The 6,000-nt window shown below is 45.7% G+C and overlaps 1 protein-coding gene across 4 annotated transcripts in view; it reads right to left on the bottom strand.

The window, feature by feature from the left end:
- The window catches only part of rasgrf1 (Ras protein specific guanine nucleotide releasing factor 1), a 130,300-nt gene that overhangs the window by 59,761 nt on the left and 64,539 nt on the right, over positions 1–6,000 (bottom strand). The window lies entirely within an intron of this gene.

Genomic DNA, 6,000 nt, shown 5'->3' with positions numbered 1-6,000 from the left:
TTAATGGAAACAACTTCCCTACGTCCATCCTATCTAAGCCGTTCATTATCTTGTAAGTTTCTATCAGATCTCCCCTCAACCTCCTAAACTCCAATGAATATAATCCCACGATCCTCAGACGTTCATCGTATGTCAGGCCTACCATTCCTGGGATCATCCGTGTGAATCTCCGCTGGACCCGCTCCAGTGCCAGTATGTCCTTCCTGAGGTGTGGGGCCCAAAATTGCTCACAGTACTCCAAATGGGGCCTAACCAGTGCTTTATAAAGCCTCAGAAGTACATCCCTGCTTTTGTATTCCAAGCCTCTTGAGATAAATGACAACATTACATTTGCTTTCTTAATTACGGACTCAACCTGCAAGTTTACCTTTAGAGAATCCTGGACTAGGACTCCCAAGTCCCTTTGCACTTTAGCATTATGAATTTTGTCACCGTTTAGAAAATAGTCCATGCCTCTATTCTTTTTTCCAAAGTGTACGACCTCGCACTTGCCCACGTTGAATTTCATCAGCCACTTCTTGGACCACTCTCCTAAACTGTCTAAATCTTTCTGCAGCCTCCCCACCTCCTCAATACTACCTGCCCCTCCACCTATCTTTGTATCATCGGCAAACTTGGCCAGAATGCTCCCAGTCCCGTCATCTAGATCGTTAATATATAAAGAGAACAGCTGTGGCCCCAACACTGAACCCTGCGGGACACCACTTGTCACCGGTTGCCATTCTGAGAAAGAACCTTTTATCCCAACTCTCTGCCTTCTGTCTGACAGCCAATCGTCAATCCATGTTAGTACCTTGCCTCGAATACCATGGGCCCTTATTTTACTCAGCAGTCTCCCGTGAGGCACCTTGTCAAAGGCCTTTTGGAAGTCAAGATAGATAACATCCATTGGCTCTCCTTGGTCTAACCTATTTGTTATCTCTTCAAAGAACTCTAACAGGTTTGTCAGGCACGACCTCCCCTTACTAAATCCATGCTGACTTGTCTTAATCCGACCCTGCACTTCCAAGAATTTAGAAATCTCATCCTTAACGATGGATTCTAGAATTTTGCCAACAACTGAGGTTAGGCTAATTGGCCTATAATTTTCCATCTTTTTTCTTGTTCCCTTCTTGAACAGTGGGGTTACAACAGCGATTTTCCAATCCTCTGGGACTTTCCCTGACTCCAGTGACTTTTGAAAGATCATAACTAACGCCTCCACTATTTCTTCAGCTATCTCCTTTAGAACTCTAGGATGTAGCCCATCTGGGCCCGGAGATTTATCAATTTTCAGACCTTTTAGTTTCTCTAGCACTTTCTCCTTTGTGATGGCAACCATATTCAACTCTGCCCCCTGACTTTCCTGAATTGTTGGGATATTACTCATGTCTTCTACTGTGAAGACTGACGCAAAGTACTTATTAAGTTCCTCAGCTATTTCCTTGTCTCCCATCACGGTACGGTAGCACAGTGGTTAGCACTGCTGCTTCACAGCTCCAGGGTCCCGGGTTCGATTCCCGGCTCGGGTCACTGTCTGTGTGGAGTTTGCACATTCTCCTCGTGTCTGCATGGGTTTCCTCCGGGTGCTCCGGTTTCCTCCCACAGTCCAAAGATGTGCGGGTTAGGTTGATTGGCCAGGTTAAAAATTGCCCCTCAGAGTCCTGGGATGTGTAGGTTAGAGGGATTAGCGGGTAAAATATGTGGGGGTAGGGCCTGGGTGGGATTGTGGTCGGTGCAGACTCGATGGGCCGAATGGCCTCTTTCTGCACTGTAGGGTTTCTATGATTTCTATGATCACTAGATTACCAGCGTCATTTTGGAGCGGCCCAATGTCTACTTTTGCCTCCCGTTTGTTTTTAATGTATTTAAAGAAACTTTTACTATCATTCCTAATGTTACTGGCTAGCCTACCTTCATATTTGATCCTCTCCTTCCTTATTTCTCTCTTTGTTATCCTCTGTTTGTTTTTATAGCCTTCCCAATCTTCTGACTTCCCACTACTCTTTGCCACATTATAGGCTCTCTCTTTTGCCTTGATGCATTCCCTGACTTCCTTTGTCAGCCATGGCTGCCTAATCCCCCCTCTGATAACCTTTCTTTTGTTTGGGATGAACCTCTGCACTGTGTCCTCAATTACTCCCAGAAACTCCTGCCATTGCTGTTCTACTGTCTTTCCCATTAGGCTCTGCTTCCAGTCGATTTTTGTCAGTTCCTCCCTCATGCGCCTGTAATTACCTTTATTTAACTGTAGAACCTTCACATCTGATTCTGCCTTCCTTCTTTCAAATTGCAGACTGAATTCTACCATATTATGATCACTGCTTCCTAAGTGTTCCCTTACTTTAAGATCTTTTATCACGTTTGGCTCATTACATAACACTAAGTCCAGAATAGCCTGTTCCCTCGTGGGCTCCATCACAAGCTGTTCCAAAAAGCCATCCTGTAAACATTCAATGAATTCCCTTTCTTTGGGTCCACTGGCAACATTATTTACCCAGTCCACCTGCATATTGAAATCCCCCATGATCACTGTGACCTTGCCTTTCTGACATGCCCTTTCTATTTCGTGGTGCATTTTGTGCCCTTGGTCCTGACCACTGTCAGGAGGCCTGTACATAACTCCCATTATGGTTTTTTTGCCTTTGTGGTTCCTCAACTCTACCCACACAGACTCCACATCGTCTGACCCTATGTCGTTTAGTGCTATTGATTTAATTTCATTTCTAATTAACAAGGCAACCCCGCCCCCTCTACCCACCCCTCTGTCTTTTCGATAGGTTGTGAATCCCTGGATGTTTAACTGCCAGTCCTGAACCCCCTGCAACCACGTCTCTGTGATGCCTACCACATCATACCTGCCATACTTCTCTTGCCTCCCAGAGAATCCTTGGATAAATCCCATCCGGACCAGGGGATTTATCTATTTTCAGACCCTCCAGAATATCCTGCACATCCTCCTTATCAACTGTAATACTGTCTATTCTACTCCCTTGCAACCCAGTGTCCTCCTCAGCTATATTCATGTCCCCTTGCGTGAACACCGAAGAGAAATATTGGTTCAATGCTTCACCAATCTCCTCCGGTTCCACACATAACTTCCCTCTGCCATCTATAACTGGCCCTAAACTTGCCCTAACCAACCTTCTGTTCTTGACATACCTATAGAACGCCTTAGGATTCTCTTTAACCCTATCCGCCAAAGTCTTCTCATGTCCCCTTTTAGCCCTTCTAAGCTCGCTCTTCAACTCCCTCTTAGCCAATCTAAAGCTTTCTAGTGCACTACCCGAGTGCTCACGTCTCATCCGAACATAAGCCTCCTTTTTCTTTTTAACCAACAAAGAAACTTTTTTGGTGCACCACGGTTCCCTAGCCCTACCAATTCCTCCTTGCCTGACAGGGACATACCTATCACAGACTCGCAGTAGCTGCTCCTTGAAAAAACTCCACATGTCGGACGTTCCCAGTCCCTGTACAGTTCCCACTCATACACACACTCTCACACACACACACATACTCATACACACACACACATAGACACAGACACACACACTCTCACACAGACACACACACACACAGACACTCTCACACGCTCACACACACTCTCTCTCACACACACACTCACACACCTATATACAAATCAGATGAAAGATGCTACCATTGAACTAGTAAAGAAAAGAAAGACTTGTATTTATATAGCACCTATCATGACCGCATGGCATCACAAAGCTCTTTAAAGCTACTGAAGTGTTTTTGGGATGTAGTTACTAGTGTAATGTAGGGACTGTGGCAGCCAATTTGTGTACAAGATCCCACAAGCAGGGCATAAGGACGAGATCATCTGTCTTATTGTTCAGGGCTAAATATTGGCCCCAAGACACTGGGAAAATTTCCCTGCTCTCCTTCGAAGTAGTTACCACAAGATCTTCCATGTCCACCTGAGAAACCTGAGTAATGAAGCAACTTCTTCATTACTTTCACATTCTTCCTATAATGGGTGCCCAACACTGTACAAACACTCCAACTGTGCCCAATGTTGGGTCTTGATGGCTCCCTGCATTGTCCTGTGCTCAGATTTAAAAACAAGAGTCCTTATTTTTTGCCAATGGCTTTATCCACTTGCATTCAACCTTTAATACTGCACTGATTTTAATCAGGCAATTGAGGTGGGCCTGCTTGAATATAAACTCCCTGATTAAGGACCAAATTGATGGTCCAATCAGGGAGCCCCATGCTCTGTAAGTAAACAGGAGTGTCAGTTCCTCTGGCACCCCGGATGGACACAGTAAGAGTTTTAACAACACCAGGTTAAAGTCCAACAGGTTTATTTGGTAGCAAATACCATAAGCTTTCAGAGCGCTGCTCCTTCGTCAGATTTCCACTCCATCTGACGAAGGAGCAGCGCTCCGAAAGCTAATGGTATTTGCTACCAAATAAACCTGTTGGACTTTAACCTGGTGTTGTTAAAACTCTTACTGTGTTTACCCCAGTCCAACGCCGGCATCTCCACATCATGACCCCGGATGGAGACAGCATACCTAGAACACTGTGGATAGTGTTGTTGGAGCTTGTAAATAAAGGGATTTTGGTGAAGGGACTTCTGTCCCTGAGGGTTTATTACAAATACAAAGAAAGATATGTCCGCTTCTCAGCTTCATTTAAAATTTCACCATTTAAAGAGTAGATTCCTTCTTCCAAATCTCTTACTTTCTAACTCGGTTAATTCAGGTTTCTCTGTCCAGGTATTGAACTGCAGTTGCCACATATCTACCCCTCTTGCTGACCTATCGTTGTACGAATGCAAGCACTTACAATGCTGGTCAAATATAACACCCTAAAAAGTTTTTATTCCTTTGTGGGATATGAACATCACTGGCAAGGCTAGCATTTGTTGCTGTCTCTCATTGCCCTTCAGAAGGTTTGTTAACATGAGGTAGAATCGACAAATTTCAATATAATTCCTTCAGTTTCAAAGACCCAATCATGTTTGTATGTAATAAATGAAAGCATTATTTATGGAAATCTACTATCTGGATCATTCCTTTTGGAGAAACCTTCTGTCAAACCTACCCTTGCAGTCGATTGGTTGGGGCAGGGGGGATTTTCCACCCTTGTTTTTAACGGGTGGGAATGGTGGTGGGGACGAATAACTCAGAGGGAGTCCCAAACCGGCTTTCCATTGACAGATTTCCCTGCCCAATTGTCCCCACCTCCCTGCCAGTGACATAACGGGGTTTCCGCTATGCAGTGATGGGAACCTCATGATATTATATTAACACATCCTAAACGGGCCACCCCACTGCATAATCATCCCAGGTAGAGAATCCACCCCGCCCCCCCCCCCCACCCACCCACCCACCGATGTGATGTCACGTCAGCAGGGTTTACAGCAGCTTTTGTAAAGCAGGGAACTTGTGAACAGAACCCTCCAGGGGTGCACAGGTAAAAACAGTCCTCATTGGGGAGAGCATCATGCATGGGCAGTACCCTGGCAGTGCTAGGGGCACTCTCGGTGGTGGGGTGGGGTGGGGAGGGGGGGGGCTTCTTTTGAGGAGGTTCCTATGGTGCCCATGGCACTGCTGGGGGACACTGCTGAAGGGCTTTTGGTGGGGAGGTTCCAGTGAGGGTGGACCTCCTTGGTGCAGGGTGGGGGTGGGGTGTCCAGTGTCTGTGACGGGACAGGGAAGGGGGTTCCTTTTTTACTTTAAATTGGGACACCCATCCGTCAGGAGTCAACGTTGTTGAGCTGGACCTTGTCAGCATGATGTTGTGGGACCCGCCTCTTCACTTTTTTTTCAAAGTGTTTAAAAATACAATGGGAAAACCCAGCAAGGCAGCGGGCGGTCTGCCCTCCTCTTTTCCAACTGGAAACAACACATCGAAAACAATTGGAAAATTCCACCCTTGATTTCTTTCCAAAATTCAGACTTTCTATCCACGCGGCCCCATTCCTTTCCATTTGTTGTGAGGTTATAATTGCTACAAGTTTCTTGGTTGGTGCCTCAACGAAGAGTGAAACAA

Source organism: Mustelus asterias, chromosome 24 (assembly GCF_964213995.1).
Source record: "Mustelus asterias chromosome 24, sMusAst1.hap1.1, whole genome shotgun sequence".
NCBI lineage: Eukaryota > Metazoa > Chordata > Chondrichthyes > Carcharhiniformes > Triakidae > Mustelus > Mustelus asterias.
This window is presented reverse-complemented; position numbering and strand designations above follow the sequence as displayed.